General features: G+C 42.6%; 1 protein-coding gene across 10 annotated transcripts in view; it reads left to right on the forward strand.

Moving 5' to 3' along the window:
- Positions 1 to 20157, forward strand: part of PKIG (cAMP-dependent protein kinase inhibitor gamma) — a 100108-nt gene that overhangs the window by 75139 nt on the left and 4812 nt on the right. For 4 of the 10 annotated variants that reach the window (XR_007405597.1, XM_025470173.3, XM_025470172.3 and 1 more), the window contains 2 exons: positions 2588 to 2657; positions 8563 to 8626. The exons of 2 other annotated variants lie outside the window; for them this stretch is intronic. The gene's annotated coding sequence lies outside the window, so the exon portion shown is untranslated. Of the gene's footprint in view, positions 1 to 2587; positions 2658 to 5780; positions 5907 to 8562; positions 8627 to 20157 lie in introns of all 10 variants that reach the window. 4 more of the 10 variants (XM_049100492.1, XM_025470170.3, XM_025470171.3 and 1 more) reach the window with 2 other exon arrangements.

Consider the following 20157-nt stretch of genomic DNA (forward strand, 5'->3'; position numbering starts at 1 on the left):
GATGTAGGGTTGGGTAGATGTGTGGTTATTTGTTTTGTCAGAAGTGGGATCATACTTTTATTTTGCACTTTATTTTTCCCACTAAACAATATGTCCTGGGTAGGTATAAATCTAATGCATCCTTTTAAGTAGCTTCAGGGCTTTTAGACCTAGGGGTCCACAATATATTCAGCATTTCTCCTTTGATAGATTTTCAATCTGTTATGTTTTGTTTTCACTAGAAATATTGTTGCGTTAAATATCTTTATATATATATCCTCTGCTGGTGCTTTTATTTTAATTGAAGTATAGCTGACACATAATGTTACATTAGTTTCAGATGTGTGACATAGTGATTAGACAAGTCATAGGTGATGCTGTGTCACTATAGCCATAGCCGCCATCTGTCACCATACAACACTATTATAATACCACTGACTATACTGGCGCTTTTATCTCTATAGGTTACATTTTCAAAAACAATATCGTAATTTAATAATAATGTACATGTTGTATATGTATTTGACATTTTAATAGAGTATCATCCAACTTTATAAAGAATTTAGTAAATTACATCCTTCCCAGAAATATGAGTACTTCCATTTCCCTACATCCTTGCCAATATTATTTTTTTCATCCTTGCCAATATTAGACAGTCTTTCCTTTTTTCCCTCCTACCATCTGTCCCTCTGCTCCCCCTTCCCCTCCTCCCTCCATCCCTTCCTCTGTCTGTACTGTTTTTTTCTGTGACCAAGCTGATGTCAGAAAATGGTGTCTTGCCTTGTATTTTCTTTATTAGTGAGATTGAACATTGTTTCATGTTAGTTGGCCATTTTATTTTCCTCTTCTGTACATTTCCTTCACCTTTTTTTCTTAGGAATTGTTTACTTTTTTCTCAAGTTACAGGAGCTCTTTTTATGTATTAAGGATTCTATATGTATTGCAAAAATTTTTTCTAATCTATTATTTGTTTACGAAACTTTTTCTATTTTTTTCTTCACAGTGTCTGGATTTTTTGCCTTGTTTAGTAATAATTTCCCCACCTCAGAGTTATATAAATATTTTTCCTAAACGTTCTTCCAATTCTTTTATGGTTTTAATTATTTAATCCTGAACCTTTAATCCCTTTGGAATTATGTTTAACGTAGCAAAGAGGTAGTGGTGAAGCTTTGTTCAAGATATGTCAGCACTATTTCTTAAATAAGCCGTCTTTTCTGTTTTGCATTGAAATTCCATCTTTGTGATAAATAAGTTCCTTTCTTGTATCCATTTCTGAACTTGCTGCTTTAGTCCACAGACCTATTTGTGTATCCCTGCGTTACAACCATATCTTTTTCTTCAGTCTTTATAAAGTAAATTTTTATTATCTCTTAAGACAGATCCTTTGTTTACATTTAAAAAATAATTTCCTTTCTTATTTCTTGGCTAAATTTTGGAGAGTTTATTATTCCATATGAACTTTAAAGTAATTTTACTTTAAAACCCCCCAAAAACTTTATATTCTTATTAAAGTTTAATTAAAACTAAGTAGTAATTTGGAGATGATTAATGTTTTTGGATAATTAGACCTCTCTACCCAGGAACATGCTAACTGCTTTGAAACTTAAATGTTCTATTTCTATGTTTTGTCATTTTACCTTAAAAGTTTTTAATATGCATCATGGATATATTGTCTCAATTAAACAGTATTTCTGTTTCTCCTGAAGTTTTTGTTCTGATCTCTCTTCCGTCCTTGATGCTCTTATTGTCAAATATGTTATCATCAAATTTGTGTTTATGTCCCCACTTAGCTTTATTTCACTCAGTGTTTTAGATTTACCAACACGCTGTACTTACTAATTTTGCTCACTGTTGATTCCAAAAATCTCACTTTCTGTGTTTGGTTTCCCTTCTGTTGGAGAACATGCTTGGAGTCTGAAGGGCAAACTTGCTCAGTCTTTGTCTGAAAATGTCTTTTGCACTCACTCTTGATATTTTAGAATTCTAGATAGGCAGCATGTATAATGATTGTGAAAGTTATGTGTGCCTCTTACAAAGTTTTTAACCAAAACAAAAATTATTCATGGAAAAAGTAAAAGTCTTTCACTCCTTTTCCCATAGTTCCTGAGTCCCAGAGAGACTGTTTATGGTTTGCTGCTGTGTAGATATAAAAAACTGTGTATTGTATACAAATGTTATAGTTTTCTAAGCATAAACAATCATGTTCATATTTTTTATTAAATATGATGACATATACAGTTTGTAGTACTTTTTTAACAGAGCATGTATATTTTTCCTTGTCAGTTCAACGAAATCTGTCTCATTCTTTGTAATGGCCGCCTACTTTCTTGCTGTATTAATACACTGTAACTTAATTCTTCCTCTTAACATTTAACTTGTTTCCTATTTTCTTTGCTGTTACACAGTATATGTTACTGAGCATCCTTTTACTTGTGGGAACATACCTATAGCATAAACTCCTAGATATTTGACCCAAAGGATGTGTACTTTTAACATGTTACTAGATGTTAACTAGTAGTAGCTTAACTTGTCTTCCCAAAAGATTGTTTTAGTTTACAGCCATAGAGTGTGTCTGGCTCTAATTTTTGTTTTTCTTCTGGTCCCTTAGAATTTCCACACTGATTAGTCAACAGTGGAAAATCTGAAGAGATGCAAGTAGGAAAAAGAAACTAAACCAGGTGGGTAGTCACAGTGCTCATACCACTGTACTGTAGTATCCCAAATGTTTGTCTAAATACCTTTATTTCTATTTGAACAAATAGATTCCAAGTGAAATTAGAAAGGAATTTTGGTCCCATGAAGAAAAAAGCAGGATGGCCCTTTATGGAAGTTCTACAATAACACACTGCAGTTTACAGACCATTTTTTAAATAGCATCAGAAAAACAGTTTGCTTCTAGTGGCTCCAAAGAGAATGAGTTTCTCTAACCATCTACTTATGCTGATGGAATCATACACGGGAGTTATTAGCAGATTTGGGCATGATGCCAACTTTCCTGTCCACCAATTGTTGCAAAGCTATTTTCATAAAGTCTAAGGCACATTATGGGAATTTTAATACTGTGATAGAGGAGCAAAAGCAAGAAAAAACCAGCCTGGAGAAACAAGCACAGCCTACTAGTCTGATGCAGAGAGCTGGTGCAGGTCCCTTCTAGTCGGAAGAGAATTGTAGTTCATGAAATACGAATGGCCTGCTTGGAAGTATGGGTACTCTGGGCCTGTGTTCACACTGAAGCATTTCTGGCATCATTTAATCATTTTTAACAGCCTCTGATCCATTGTTCAGTCCCCTCCCTTCCCCACAACCTGCCCACCATCTTTCAGCTGTGTCTCCCTGCAGTTAGAGCAGAATCTCCAGCCTTTATTTCTCTGTCCAAGACCTAGTAGTCCCAGGAGCTTGGGGGATTTCCACCTCCTTTGAATTCCTTCTCTTTGTCTAGCCTGCCTCTAGCTCCTAAAATTCCTTTTTGTTGGTGGCAGAGTGAAAGTCTAGTCTATCTGGCAGCTGCCCTAGGGCTGGGGCTCCCCAGCTGTTTATCAGCAAGGCTTTTGTCCTGTTCTTACTGACTGTCCCTGGGAATCCCCTGGATGCAGTTATTTGCAGTGACTAAGATGCAACAATCAGCTCCCAGGACTGTTTATCTGGCTAAGGCCAGTTCGGAAGGGCATGCCTCTAGAAGGCCTCTGTTGCAGTTGCTGTGGGAGTACTGGGGCTCACAGCCACAGAATCTTGAGGATGCCAGGGTTATAGGAAGTCTGGAGCTGCAGTTTTGTTTTTTGTTTTTAAAGATTTCATTTATTCATGAGAGACATAGAAAGAGGCAGAGACCAGGGACCCCGATGAGAATTTGATCCCAGGACCCTGTGATCTGAGCTGAAGGCAGATGCTCAACCACTGAGCCACCCAGGCTCCCCTAGAGCTACAATTTTCAACCAGGGGTTTATGGTTAGTTTCTGGGATTCAGGATTCCTCTGTACTCATGGGTACAGTATTTACAAATATACTTTTCTGGGCCAAATGTCCATAGCTTTGCTCAGATTCTCAAAGGAATCTGTGACCTCTGAATTTTAGAAACCATTAGTCTAGAGAAAGCCTACTGTATCCCCCTGGGCACTAGCCTCCCAGATGCCAGGATCTTTTTTTTTTTTTTTTTAAGATTTTATTTATTAACGAGAGACAGAGAGACAGAGAGAGAGAGGCAGAGACACAGGCAGAGGGAGAAGCAGGCTCCACGCAGGGAGCCCGATGTAGGACTTCATCCCGGATCTCCAGGATCACACCCTGGGCTGAAGGTGGTGCTAAACCACTGAGCCACCCGGGCTGCCCAGATGCCAGGATCTTGAGAAACCTTACCAGGTCTCTGGTATTTCTGTTTAAGGGTGAACTGGGACAAATTACCTAGTGTCACTGAAACTGAAAGCCTTCCCATGGGATGTCCCAAAGTCCAATCCTGAAATTATACTCCCAGTGCCTGTTTCATCTTATTGAACACATCAGGTATATTGAATACTCTAGGTGGTTTTTCTGGTTTCTAAGCCCATAGCTCAGAAGGGTCCTTTTAGGGCAGCTGTACTAACAGTGGTGAGAATAGTGTTGATGACTGAAATTCAGTCTGGCTTCCCATTGCCAGAAACAGCAATAAATGCTTTATCCACATCATCTTTAACTCACACAACCCTCCAGTGAGGTAAGTACTGCTGTTTTACAAATGGAGAAACAGAGGCACAGAGAGATCTAGTAATTCACCAGAGATCACATAAGTCAGTAAGTGATACATGACCCATGCACGTGAGCTTAACCACCAAGCTTTATGATGAAAGTAAAGTGCCTTGGCAGAAAAACTAAAGTAAACAGAAAATAAAGATGGTCTGGACGCCTGGGTGGCTAAGTGGTTGAGCGTTTGCCTTTGGCTCAGGTCATGATCCTGGGGTCCTGGGATCAAGCCCCTCATCAGGCTCTTCGCAGGGAGCCTGCTTTTCCCTCTGTCTATGTCTCTGCATCTCTCTCTGTGTCTCTCATGAATAAATAAAATCTTTTAAAAAAAGAAAAGAAAAAATATGGGGCCATTTAGTGTAGATCAAACTGTCCTGTATATGGTAATAGAGCATTGCTGTATTATAGCAGATACACAGCTATGATCTCCAATCATTTAGAAAAGGTTGGTAACACATTAATGCATTATATGAGAAAAATTTGTCTGTTATAATTCAGATAAGGGCTTTTTTATAGCTTTATTGAGATATAATTCATATACCGTACAATTCACTCATTTAAAGTGTACACGTCAGTGGCCTTCAGTGTATTTATGAAGTTGTTAGTCTATCACCATAATTAGTTTTAGAACATTTTCATTACCCATCACCTTCCCAACCCCATCCCTCCCCAGTCCTAGGCAACGCCACTATTCAACTTTCTGTCTCCAGACGAGGTTTTGATACTTACAAGAGTAACAGTGTGGGAATCTTGGTGATCTGGAGTGAGTCATTCCCTGAAGGATAATTAGACAAATGAAATTTGACTCCAACGTATTTTATAAATGGCTTAATGGCTAAGAAGCTACAAGCGTGTCTTTGATATGCCCAAATTTGGGGTTGACGTAGGCAAGAAACAAGTTTTTTCTGAGTCATTTCCACTTGTCAACATTCCCTGTCAAGTAGGCTCTTCTTGGTGAGCAGCTGTAAAACAATGGCTTCATGGGGCCACTCTTCCCCACTGGCATGAGAATCAGAGGCAATTCAGCACAGGATCTTTTTTTCTGTCATCGAATCCCTGATGTGGTTTCTCTCTTTGCCTTACTATAGTTGTCATTGTGAAGGCTGCTCATGTAGATGCCTGTCACTCTTTGAAATTCAGGAGACAGCATGCACAGGATCCTGCCAGGCCCTCGGAGGACACCCAGCTGCATGGCTCTCTCCAGCTTTTTCATGGTAGCGACTCCATTGTATTCTTTCCTGACTCATTCGTTTATTCATTCTTTCTTTGAGAAAACCTTTAGTAGGCACTGTGCAGCAGGCTCGTGGTAGGTGCTCAGGAAATCTGGGCTCTGAAAGGCTCCTCCTCCCCCTTATTAGAGCGGGGGCCTTGTTTCACCCAGGTGGGGACAGCCGTTTATGTAGAGAGAAGCCAGAGGGACAGGGAGTTTGATAACAGAACAGTTCGGTGATGGGGATGAGACAGATGCGCTCTCAGCCACATCAGGACAAAGCCCCCATCACTGGCAGGCAGCATCCCAAAGAATGTGCACTGAATTAGGAGTGAGGAAGAATGGGTTCAATCCCGATTTGCTGACTAACCGGATGGGGGCCTTAGGTGGCTCTGTGAGTCCTGGTCTCCATTGTGAGGGTTAGATAACCCTCAGGCAGTGCCTCTGAGGTACTTTCAGGACCGTTGCTGGGAAGAGTATGCACTTAGTAAGTATTGAATGAATGACGGAAGGAATGAGGGAACGTTCTGTGATTCTCAGTGCTAGAAGAGAACTTGAGCAGGTCAGGTGGCTAGGTAGACACAAATGTAAATGAAGACAAAGGAGACCCTTCCTTTCCTCTTCTTGGCAGCCCACTCCTGCCACTGCCGCAGCCTCATCTATTCTGGGGGGGTGGGGGCTCTCACGTCCTCTGCTTCCCTGAGGCCTAGGAGCCAACCAGTCCTGGGTGAGAATGCAGTCTCCAGTACATCCCAGTATATTTATTTATTTATTTATTTTCATCCCAGTATATTTAAAAGGGATCTAGTTATACAGGGCTACCATGAAGGAACTAAGAGGATGTATGGAAAGCACCTGTTACCGTGTCCTGATGCACAGTATATACACCCCATATGTAAGAGCTATTTTAATTTTATTCTTATCGTTGTTATTTGGTCAGGAGCCAGGGCCAGATTGTTATTTCAATCACTGGCTTGACAGTGTAGATTTTCTTAAGTTTCTATTTTGTTTACCAAAACATTCATGACTATATTTATTGAGCCTCTTCCATATATCAGGAGCTATGCTGTGTGCTGGTGATACAGTGACAAACATGGAAAGTCAGGGTACTTGTCCTCTTGGAACCAACTGGGAAGACAGATAGTGAACAGGTATATCAACACTTGCATCATGAAAAAATATAAAGAGCTTTTATCTTTTCTGCTGGGTCAGGGAAGAGGTTGCTCTGGCTGAAGGGTATCTGTCCTGAGCCACTAGGAGTTACACAGGACACTTGGGCTGGGGGCCGGCCATCTCACGAAGACTCCATTCCTGGAAGTGGAGGGTGGAGGGCTGCAATACTGAATCCAGGGACTGGGAATCTGTGCAGACTGCTATTGTGGGCCGAGGACACAGGGGAATCCATACTCCCTGCCTTATTTTTCCAGGTTCCAAGGGAGGCCATTTAGTTAGTATTTATACCTATGTTGTGTCTTGCGGATTCTGATCTGTATTTCTATCCAGACAGAGGCAGGAAGAATAGAATGAGAACTTTGTTTCTCTTTCAGCTTAAGACAAGAGGCTCCAAGTCCTGCTGGCACTACCTTCAGGCATACAGTGTCTGTGTTCTGTGAGCCCTGCGTGATGAGGTGGCTTCACTCACCCGAAGCTTCCCTCACCCCACACTAGCCAGAAAGCTCTGAAAATTGGTATGGAAGGGAACTATTAAAGCATCCAATTGGAAATGCCTGTGAAAGAGTAAAATCAAAATCACAGCGCAATCCAGAGGCACCTTTGTCCTCCAGGACCCCAGAAGGGGTCAGCCACCCTCAGGGTTCCTGCACTCCAGCTTTGTGACCTCCTGCCAATCTTTCTGCACACCAGGCAAGCCCCCACCTCTTGCATCTCCTCCCTCTGCCTGGCACAGTTTCCCCAGGTATTTGCCTGCTTCCCTCCCTGCCTTCGGCTCTCTGCACTAGGGTCCCACCTATCAGAGGCTCCCTATCCACTCTGTAGAAAAATCCCATACCTCTTGCCCTGTTTGGTTTTCTCCTTAGTACTTTTGCCACCTGCTGTTTATTCTGTTTGCTCGTTAGTATGAGTTGCTCCACTAGAATGTCAGCTTCATGAGAGCAGAGTCTGTTTTGTTCACAGCCAAATCCCCAGTGCCCAGTGAGGGATAGATAAAAAGGAAGGAGGGCGAGTAACTTCCTTAAAATTAGTGACTGTGTATAAATGACTGAGCTTCCCCTGAGCCCCCCACTCTGCCTTACACATCTTTTCATTACAGATCTTAACTACTAAGTTCTTTAAAGATTCTGAAAAATTTTAAAGGTTTGTATACAGAAATAATCCCTAAACTCTGTTCTGTCCCCTCACCTGTGTGGGCTCTGACACCCTCCTGGCAGTAGCAGAAGCCCATGCCCTGTGTCCCCATGTGGCACTACTAGAATCCCTGTGATAGGCAAGGGGTGCAGCTTGAAACCCTCTCCAAGCGATCCTGGTAATTGTGCTATATGCCCCCCACACTGTTTATAAGTATCGAGGTGTGAGTCGATCTCCCCAACTAGGCCATGAACTCCCCTCAAGAGCAGTGATGTTGTACTGTTCTTGCATTCATGGCGTCTAGTCCCAAGCCTAGTATACACTGAATAACAAGTAAAATTTTGTTGAACCAACAGATGGATACGTTAATATTATAGAAATCATATCTTGCTGCTTTTCATCCTCCACAGTGGATTTAAGGTATGTTTTTTATAGACTTCTGGAGGGGGGCACGTAGGTGGCTCAGTGGTTGAGATCTGCCTTCGGCTCAGGTCATGATCCCAGGGTCCAGGGATCGAGTCCCACATCAGGTTCACCGCAGGGAGCCTGCCTCTCCCTCTGTCTGTGTCTCTGCTTCTCTCTGTGTGTCTCTCATGAATGAATGAATGAATGAATGAATGAATGAATGAATGAATGAATAAATAAATAAATAATTTATTTTATTTATTTATTTATTTTTTTAAAAAGACACCTGGAGAGGGACCCCAGAGCTGGAAGTAGCATGCTAGGGACCACTCTGGCTATCCATTGCTGAACAACACTGCAGCTCTAGTACTTAGTGGTTTGAAATAACAGTAATAATTTGATATCTCTCATGATTTCTGTGGGTCAGAAATTGGGGAAGTACTTGTGGCTTGGGTCTCTCATGCAAGAACAGCTAAGGGCCAGTGCATCTAGCAGCTGCCAGCTGCATCTTTCCACATGCCCTAGCAGGATTTCTCCATGTGGACACTTCTTTGGGCTGGTTTGAACTTCCTCAGACCGTGGCAGCCTCAGATTCCTTATGTGCAGCTCAAAGCTCCAAAGACAAAAGTGTCCCGAGAGAGCCAGGGGGAGGCTGTGTCTCCTCCCCTAACCCCATTTTGGTGGTCACACAGCATCACTCCTATTGCATCCATTAGTTAGGCCACATCATTCAAAGGATTCAAATTAAATTCCCCCTCTTGATAGGAGGAGCGTCAAAGTACTTACAGAAATGTGTCAGAATCACCACAAAGACCCCAGCTTACCCACTTCATTCTACATTTGAGACACCCAAGGTCTGAGGGGAGAAGAACCTTACCCAGAGGTACTTAGCAGAGCTGGAGCTCAGGCCAGCCTCTGGACCTTTGGCTGGCCTGCATGGAAGTGATAGTACTTTCTTTCCTGGCCTCCCTCCACAGTATGCTGGGGACTGCCAGTCTCTGGGTACTGTTTTAGCCAAGCCATCAGCAAGTTCAGATAGTGTAAACAGCAGAAGGCCTGGGGAGACCCAGTATGCCTGGTCCCCAAGTGGTAATACAGCTGGACTTTCTGCCTCTTTCCAGAGACCTCTACAGAAGCACAGATGTTCATGGAATTTTTTTTTTTTTTTTTTTTTTTTTTTTTAGATGTTCATGGATTTAAAGAGGTTGTATCACTGTCTCAATCCCCAGGCCCTACCCTCTTGCCCTGCCCCAGAGAGAGATGTGGCTGCTGAGGGAATGCGAGTTTCAAAATTTACCCCAAATAATTATTTTTCCATTGCTGTGAAGCTAGATGACAAAAAATAGGATTTGGTGGCTGAATTCAGAGAATCAACCTAACATCACCAAAAAAGATTCTGAAGATTTTTACCTCCAGCTGAAAATTCTAAATAGAACTTCACTTAAGTGGGGGGAAAGTACATATAGGTATATGTTTTAGCCAGCGGTATAGAATATTTTCTTGGGACTTCATTGCTTTCTTGCTCTTCCCTCAGAAGCGCCTTACTGTGAGGTTGGAGACAGAGAGGAGAAAAGGGAATGGACAGCAGCATTTAGCAAACCCTTACTAAGTTCCAGGTAGATGCTGATTCATTTCTGTGCCTTCTAGCCGAATACCACAGGCTCAGTCCCACCCCACTCGGTGGATATATCACTCTGGGGAAGCTACTTAACTTCTCTGCACTTCAGCTTTCACTTCCGTAGAACAGGACTAAGAACACTTTCCACCTCATAGAGCTGCTATAAAATTTAATGAGATAATGCCTATAAGATGCTTAGTGCACAGTCTGGCATGTAATAAGGGCTCTGTAAATGCTGGCTCTAATTATTCCCCACAACCACCTTTTGAGGCAGTTGTCATACCCACCCAGCAACCCCCATCTTCCAGAAGAGGAATCTGTGGTCAGGTGAGTCTCCCAGCTGTAGGGGCAGAAGCCAATGACTCTGTAGCCCCTGTCACATCCACCACACTACACAGGACTGCAGGTGGCTCAGCCAGAACTCCCTGACTTACAGAAGCGATGAGCCCTGGAGGCTGCTGTGCCCTGTAGGTCCCACTGGTCAGAGTCCCAGAGCAACAAAATTTGAAAAGGCAGGGCCAGGAATCCATATACAAGGCACTGTAAGGGGAGCAGAGGAACAGAGAATATTCCATGCAGAGAGAACAGTCTCGTGAAGGCCTGAGGTCAGGAAGAACTTAGTTGGTTTGAGGAATTAAAGAGTAAATGGACCACAAGATAGCGGGAATGTGAAGAAAGATCACAGAGGAAGGCAAGGCCAGGTCAATGCAGGACTTCAGAGGCTGGTGGGATGAGTTTGGATTTTCCAGATGTCGAATGGAAATGCTTCCAAGGTTGAATGAAGCAAGGGAATGACCCAAAGTCTGATTTGCAGACCTCACCCCTGCTGCTTATGTAGAATATAGACCTTGGGCCAAGGGCAAGGGCAGAGCGAGGATCCAGTGAGGAAGCTCCACCAAGGGTGCAGGTGAGGCATGATGGAGACCATGGAGGGGGAAGGAGGGCATATTCAAGCTGAGCTTTGCAAGTGGAAATGACAGGACCTGGTGATGTATTGTATATGAGTGGAGGATGAGGAGGAATCCAGGATGACTTCAGGCTTCCAGCTTGAGCAGTCTGGAGAGATGGTGCCTTCACTGAGCTGGAGAAGGCTAGAGGGAGCAGGCTTATGACTTGACACATTGAAGTAGACAGATTGGCAAATCTGGAGCTCTGGAGAGATGCCTTAGGTTATGTGGGAAGTCCTCAATTTACTGTTAAGGGAAAGGATTAAGAACTTCCAGGGACCAATAAAGAGGAGAACCCAAGTCTGGTCCTGATCCCAGTCCTAGGCAGCCTGGCCTGTAACACAAAAGTCCCTAACAGAGGAGGCATCTGTGTGGAAGGGGTTACGACACGGCCCAAGAGGTTAGGGGAGGCCTCTGGAGGACAGTGATCCTAGTAAAAGGATGTCTACAGGGACTGGCAACCAGGAGGTCGCTGAGGACTTTGTGTGACTCAGCTCCCTGCCCGATCCTCCTTATTGAGCGGACTCCCAAAGCTTGTGTCTCCACCACCTGGCCCTCTGGGTGCAGAGGCCAAGGCCCTGTCTGACTGCCTCCAAGTGAAGCCTCCCTGGAGGCTCCTCCCGTAAGGCCTTGCCCTGGCAGGAGACTTCTCTCTGGTGGGCCAATCTGGGTGTGCCCCCCAAGGCACCTGGTTAGAATCTGCTGCCCTGCCCTTTCTCAGGTTCTGGCATGTGCTCTGTTTGGGCCCTTGACTTTCCTGCTGCTGGCCTCAGTGCCTCTTCTGGCCGTCCATCAGAGTTCGGAAGAGTCGCTTCCCTTTGAAGTTGAGGAATGCCAGCTCAGTAGGCCCTGGTATTTCTATCAGGTTTCCACAGCCCGTTCTTCCCTCAGAGAAGCCTTTAAGAACATTCTCCCCTGAGGAGGCCTCTCCCACGAGACCAAGTCTCACTCCGTGCCCTGTGTCTTTTGCAAAAGGGTCTGCTTTCTTTTTGTATGGTCTCTGCAAATATTTAATTTTTGAAAAAGAAAAGGAAAACAGGAAGTGACCTTTCTGGTATATTTGGAAAACAGTTTGGAGTTGTGCTGGAATCTGCCTGAGCAATGAGGGCTAGTAGCTGCAGTCTTGGAACAGACCATGGAGTTCTTGGCAGAGCCCAGGGCCTCTTCTGTTTATGGAGGGAGGGGGGGTGCTTAGAAACCGAAAGGAAAGGCAGCTTCCTGTGGGGAGCTTGACAGTGCCCAGAGCAAGCACCTGCAAGAGTCTCTGACCCTGGGTCGCCAGGGCTCTGTGTCTAGGTCTGGGAAGCTGTTTACAAGAGTCTTCCCCTTCGTCCTGGGCATTTGGAGTCAAATGCCTTACCAGTGACCAGATCCCAAGAAGGCCCTTGAATCTCCTGAGGCTGTGGAAGAGTGAGGAGTGTCACTCTTGAGTACTTCATGGGGCTGGAGAGCTGAGATTGGAGGTCTTAGATCACTAGACCCAGAGTGGCTGTTGCCTTTGCCTGGATCACACTCTGTCCAACTTTCCTGTTGATCTCAGCACAGGGTCACCTGCGTAAAGAGGCTTTCCCTGACCATACAACCCTTAACTAAATATCCACACACAGAACCCTGTTCTCTTCCTTTGCACTTACCACTGTCTGTGATGATCATTCACCTGTTCATTGCCTTTCTCTCTTATCAGATGGTAAATGCCTTTTAAGTCTCCAGTGTACAGTCTATACTGGCACAGTTCCTGGCATATAGAAGGTGTTTGGTAAACAATGAATGAACAAGAGGAAGGAGGGAATGAGAGGGAAGGAGGAAGGAAAGAATGTCAGGACTGGAAGACATGTAGAGAGCATATTTCAACCTTTGTTATATTCATATGGGAGAAAAGGAAGCTGGGAGAGAGGATGGGTATCACCCTTCAGCATGGAGATTGAGCCAGGCCTTTGGCCCCTTTTATAATCAGGGCAGCACACCCCTCGATCTTTCTGCCCTAGAATCTGGAACATCTTCTATTATTTACTCATTCATCAAATATTCATTGAACTTCAACCGTGTGCTAGGCCTTTCAGATATAGCAGGATGCAGGATACATGCCAGCCACGGCTGCCTCTTGTGCGGAACTTACATTCCCTTCATAAAGAACAAGAGAAGGAAGTATAAGTTTTTGGCCTTCTACATACCTACGAACTATGTTTTATCAAACATAAACATAAAAACAAAGGATTTGAATGAAAATGTCAAGAAGACAGTTTTACTGATAAGACACCCAATTGAAACAGGCCATACTAATGACTTATTAATTGTGTGCTTCTTATATTCCACATACCTTGTAAGACTCTTTACACACATCGTCTCTGTCAGTCTTCGCAGTAGACCCCTGATCAGCAGGGTGTTACTGTCATCCCCACACCGCTGAGGAGGAAGCAAGTCCAGAGAGGTGAGGGGAATGGTCTGAGGTCTCCAAGCTAGTGAATAGGGATGCCGGACGGCATGTTTATACTGAGATGCCTACCAAAACATACACCACCACCACCACCCCCAGGCCTCCTGAAGGGGCAGATTGGTATGGGAGAAAGAGCTCTGGACCAAGAGTTAGGACTCCTTGATGCAAGAAATTTGGGCAAGTGGCTTTTTCTGAGCCTCAGTTTTCCCAGCTATTAATGAGAGACTTCTCAAGATGGAGTCTGGGATCTCCTTCAGTTTAATTATTCCACAAATGGTTTTGAGGTCAGTGGAGAAAGTAATTAAGGTAGATCTCCAGCTCATACCTTAAACTCTAGATCAGAGACTTCAGTGTGAAAAATAAAGTCATGAAAAAATTAAAAAACAAAAACCCAAACCTCAAAAGGTACAAAAGGAAAAGGCATAAGCACCAGACACTGTCCCCAGGGCAAGCACTTTCTCTGTTTTTCCAGATATACCGTATGCAATATATATATTCCCTCCCTCCCTTCTTCCTTTTTCCTTTATATCAAACAGAAAGTTTGGCCTTCTATGCACATGAAAGTGTAAGAAATAAATGAGGGAGAATTCTTTACTAATCTCAGAATGGGAAAAACTTTTCTGAGCATGATCTTCTGAGAGTGATCCAGAACCTAGAAGCCATAAAATAAAATATGGATCAGTTTGATCACATGAATAGAAAAATTGTGTGCATGGGGAAAAAATGCCAAAAATTAAAGTCAAAGAACAAATGACAAGTAAAAAATACTTGTAATTCCTCATACAGTAAAAAGACTCATTTCCTTTATATGTAAATTCCTACAAATCAATTTTAAAAAGCTATAATCCAGTAGAAAAATAGGCAAAGGGATTTGAATAAACAGTGTACAGAAAAAGAAATAGACGTTGAAAGATGGTCAGCTTTGCTCACAGGAACAGTATAAGCTAAAGAACCAGTTACTGTTTCATTCACCCTTCAGACAGAGGGCGGGGAAATGAGGATGTTGATGAGAGTGTATTGAAACAAAGTTTGGGCAGCCCCTGTGGCGCAGTGGTTTAGCTCTGCCTGCAGCCTGGGGTGTGATCCTGGAGACGAGGATCGAGTCCCGCATCGGGCTCCCTGCATGGAGCCTGCTTCTCCCTCTGCCTGCGTTTCTGCCTCTCTCTCTTTCTGTGTCTCTCATGAATACATAAATAAAATCTTTAAAAAAAAAAAGAAAGAAAGAAACAAAGTGTTCCTCATATATGTCCAATGGGAAATAACCTTTGTAGAGGCAGATTTTGGTGGTGTCTATTCACCACTCCTTTCCCATCCACAGATCCTTTAATGTGGCAATTCTGCTCTTATGGAAACAACCCCAGGAGTACCTGGCTGGGTCAGTCTGTAGAGCATGTGACTCTTGATCTTGAGGTTGTGGGTTCAAGCCCCACACTGGGTACAGAGATTATTTTTAAAAAATTAAATCTTAAAAAAAAGAAACAACCCCAAAGTCCATCAAGAGAGAAGTAATCGGTCTACAGCAGAGACAGCAGTATACCATACAGTCAATGAAAAAAAGAAGAAAAAAGTTTTAGCTATAAAGAATTTTGGATTTCTCACATTTTGATTGATAATCAGTGCTGTGGCTTCAGGGTGATCTGGAATTGTTTCCAGGATACATTTTTAAATTAAAAAAGCAAGATAAAAAACAACTTTTGAGGTTTGGGTTTTTGTTTTTGTTTTTTAATTTTTTAAGCTTTATGTTACATGTTATACTTTTCAGAGTATTTTCACATGGGTATGACGTGCATTTTAAAATCTCTTCCATGGTACTGACTTCAATATGAAGTCTGAACTTAGTTTTAATTTGAATTTGTAACTATATTTGAGATTTAAGTGAAAGATGAAACCAGGAAGCCTTTGATGTGGTCCCAATAGTTTTTGTTTTTGTTTCTCTTGCCTTAAGAAAGAAACATGCCTAGAAAAATGTCACTTGTGGTTAGTGTTAAAGAGATTACTGCCTGTTTTCTTCTAGGAGTTTCATGATTTTAGATCACACATTTAGGTTTTTAATCCATCTTGAGTTTATTTTGATGTATAAGAAAGTAGCCCAGTTTTCCCAGCATTTTATTGAAGAGACTGTTTTCCCCAGTGTATATTCTTGCCTTCTTTGTTGTAGATTAATTGACCATGTGAGCATGGGTTTATTCTCGGCTCATTATTCTGTTCCATTAGGATCTAGGTGTCTGTTTTATGTGTCAGTACCATACTGTTTTGATACTACAGCTTTGTTGTCTATCTTGAAGTGTGACACCTCCAGCTTTGTTCTTATTTCTCAAGATCGCTTTGGCTATTTGGGGCCTTTTATTGGTTCCTTATAAATTTTAGTATTATTTCTTACAGTTCTGTGAAAAATGCTGTTGGTATTTTGATAGAGATTCCATTGAAGCTATAGATTGCTTTGGGTAGTATGGAATTTTAACAATTAACAATAACAATTTAATTATTCCATTAATGGAAGGAAATACCTTTCCATTTGTTTGTGTCATCTTCAGTTTCTTTCATTAATATTTTACAGTTTTCAGTACGAGTCTTTCACTGCTTGGCTGTTCCTAAGGATTTTATTCTTTTTGATGCATGTTCTTTTTGAGTTTTATATTATATGCACACATACTCAAAAATGAAATAATTTAAAAATAAAGTGAATGTTTTCACTATGAAGAATACAGAAAAATTTTTAATTGTAATTTAAATTTGTGATGCTATCATTGATATTTTTCTCTATTTAACAGTTGTGAACATTTTCCCAGGTCTTTTAAAAATATTCAGAAACATGGGGCACCTGGGTGGCTCAGTCAGTTAAGCGGCTCAGTCAGTTAAGCGTCCAAATCTTGATTTCAGCTCAGGTCGTGATCTCAGGGTCTTGGGACTGAACCTCACCTCAGGCTCCACACTCAGCAGAGAGAAGCCTGCCTAAGATTTTCTCTCTTTCTCTCTAAAATAAAATAATAAAATAAATAAAATAAAAATCACAAATGTTTTAATGCCTGAAGTATACTTCATTTGGCTGTAAATTAGTTAGATATGTATATATTTCTCTGTTTTCCATATAGGAGCTCATTTTGATATCTTAGTTTTTGACTATTGTAAGTAATATGAATATCTTTGTACATTTATCCTCATGCACAACTTGGATTCTTAGAATCAATTATTATGAACTGAGCTGCTCAAGGATATGAAAAAAGTTGAAGTTTCTTAATGCATCTGAGCAAATCACTCCCCAGAGAGGCTCTGGCAGTTTATACTGTCATTAGCAGTCTGATAATGACCATTTTCTGACGCAGTTTCCAACTCTAAGGATTCATTTCCCCATTGCTGTTGACTTTAAAGAACAGAGAGCAAACATTCAAGTGTTGAAGATAAATGAAATTGTGTGCTTGTGCTGCGGATCAGGGGGCTCCCCAGACTAAATCCTAAGACAGCTTTAGAATCCCTCTTCCCCAAGAGGATGAGGATGGGGCAGAGGCAGCCAGAGCACGCTGGGTGCATTGGTGTTTTCTAGGATTGGGCTTTGCACTTGGCACATTTCCCTCTCTGAGCTAGGAGGATCAGCTCTTTGCACAGGGTAACTTTGTTAGGCAAGGGCAGGAGCCAAAGCCCTAGGGTGTCTCTTCCAATGGGAAGCTGACCTTTTAGATGGAGCTTATAACTCCATCCCACAGTGTCAGACCCTAGAGATAATGGACAAGAATATCAGTAGTCTACAATGGACAGAGACCTTTCCTGGCAGCACTTGGGAGTCGCCACAGATAAGGAAAGAGAGATGGAGGGAAGATAGTAAGTAGACAGAAATTTGAGAACTATTTATTGAGCACATAGTCTTTGCCTGGCACTGGTCGAGAATCTAAGGATGCAGCAGCCAGAGTGTGTTGGCTCTGCTGCCTGGATTAGGCCTTTTGGTCTGGCATGGTGAAATCCCTGTTCTATGGAACCAACATCCTAGTTGGAAAGAAGTTGAGGAGACAGAGCTTGGGGAGGTGGTGTGGCCTTCCCAGGGCCTGTCCCTTGTGCTTGGCAGCAGATGTAACACAGAGGATGAGCCTGGGCCCAGGAGCCAGATAGATCCCCCTACCACCTTTCTGAGTCATGGTTATAAGCTCACCTCGATGACCTCAGAAGGCTATTGTGGCAATTTAGTAAGGGAGGTACAGAAAGTATAGAATGATTTGGTAACTGTTACCTTTATTATTACTATTAGAATTGTCAGAAATTTTATTGTTATTACTGTTACTGCAACAGGCCAGTCCCCTGTTCTGAAGCTTTGAGCCATTTCCCAAGAGGGAGAGTGCAGAAGTAAAACTTCTGTGACCTGCAGAAGGAACCACATCTGGGACTTCAGAGAGTTTGTTGTTTTGTTTTTTGCTGAGAAGACCAAGCACTGGGGCAACTTCTTTCTCTCAAGGCAGCCAAGAAAAGTAGTCTGAGCACACCCTCTATTGGAGCTTGGGGGGATTGCCTTAGACAAGCCCTGCCTTTATTTTACAGATGGGGTAACAGAGGCCCAGAGAGGGGCAGAGCATTCTCATAGTGCCCATGCTATATTCTGTAGTTGTGTCTTCTGAACTAGATGTTGTGGGGAGATGTGGGGCCAGCCCTCCATACTGGCAGCCCAGCCCGTCCTTCCACGCTCACTCCCTCTCCACACTTACTAAGCCCCCTACACCAGGCACCTTCTGCCAGTGTCAGTCACCTAATGAAAGCATCATGCGATTGGGCTGATAAGAACTTCCACCATTACAGAAATAGTCTTAGAAGTAAAAGTTCCCCTTAGTTACAAAGAACCACACTTGACAAAGTTTTTTTCCTCATATCTGCTCTTTCCCTACAGAAACTAGTTTCTATCTTAGGTGTTGTTTTGCAATTAACAGTTTATCTCAGAAACCTTGCTATATCAGTACAGGTCCATCTGGTGTTATTTGAATGCCTTCAGAAAATCAGAGGTGCTCAGTGAGAAATGTTCATGTCCCTCTAGCAGTTGAACATTTTTTATATAATCGCAATACTGATCGTTGGCAAGGGTGCAGATAAATGGACAATCTTATGTGTCGCAAATGGGAATATAAATAGGAATAGTGCAGAATTTAAAAGTTTTTTCTCTCCTTATTTTTTGTCATCGTAAGTACCTATACTATTCACAAAGGCAGCTTGGCAATGTGTCTAAACAATGTGCTTAAAAATCATCTCATCCTTCTCTTTAGCCCAGCAATTCTGCTTCTAGAGATGTACTCTAAGAAAATAACTAGAGCTAGGCATAGAGCTTTACATAAAGATCTTGTACTGTCTATAATGGTAGAAAATTGGAAACACCTCTATGTTCATTTCTAGAGGACTGATCAAATCTTGGTACATCCAAGTACGTGTGTACAAAACTCATCTAGAGGGAATCTTAATGACATGTTCTAGAATATTCTACGGAGGAGGCTATAAAATACAGTATAATCCCCGATGTTTTCTTTTTTTTTTTAAAGATTGAGAGCATGACCCAGCCACCCAGGCGCCCCGTCCCCAGTGTTTTCAAATATATATGGCTCTTCTTTATATATGTGGTTTTCTTCTCTCTGTAGCCTGTATTATCAACCAATAGAGCTCTTAATCATCTCTGTAGCAGTAACTTCTAATTTCCTTTCTTCCCCATACCATCCCCCATCTCTCTGTGAGTCCTAGCCCGTTAACTCCAAGCACCTACTCTGCATCTCCCCCTACAGGGCTCACAAGCATCTCCAAGTTGGTTTGGTCAAATAGAACTCTTAATCTTAAAAAAAAAAAAAAAAAAGAACTCTTAATCTTCACCTCACCATCATGCCCCAAAATTTTCCTCTGCTGTTCATCTTAGTAAACTACACTTCAGCTTAGTTGGATCAGAAAACTGATCAGAAACACTTCCCCACCAGTCAGATACCAGGTCCTATTGATTTAACCTCCAAGGTAATCTAGAATCTGCACCACTACCTCCTCCTTCCTCCACTAACCATCTTCTTACACCTGACCTTCAGGAGCCCACAACTTGCCCACTTCTGGGCCCTGCTCAACCCAGGTGCCAGAGTCATCTTTGAAAGTGCAGATATGATCTTTCGTGACCTTTACAGATGTGATCTGGCCCCTTCCTATCTCAGCAGCATCCTTGGTGTCCCTGCCCCCTCGGTCAGCATATCCAGCCCATGGCTCTTTTGGTTCTTGCATCCCACAATACCCTTCACTCTCCTTAGCCTTCGTAGATGCTCTTCCCCTCAACTCCTTGTCTAGATAACAAGTCTTCTTGGAGCTCATCTAAAATGTTGCTTTCTGATCCCCAGCCTTGGTCAGACCCAGGTAAGTCACTCCAGTACCTTGCCTTCCTCCTGGAATCCCTGAGCACTGGTAGTCCCTTGGGTGATTTAGGCAATTTGTTATGGCCCCCAGAAGACTGCTGGCTCCTTGAGGACTGAGACTGGCAGATATGTTCACGGCTGCATCTACAGCACGCAGCCAATACTAGATATTTATCAATAACTTTAGAGGAAAGACAAAG

This window comes from Canis lupus, chromosome 24, assembly GCF_003254725.2.
Source record: "Canis lupus dingo isolate Sandy chromosome 24, ASM325472v2, whole genome shotgun sequence".
NCBI lineage: Eukaryota > Metazoa > Chordata > Mammalia > Carnivora > Canidae > Canis > Canis lupus.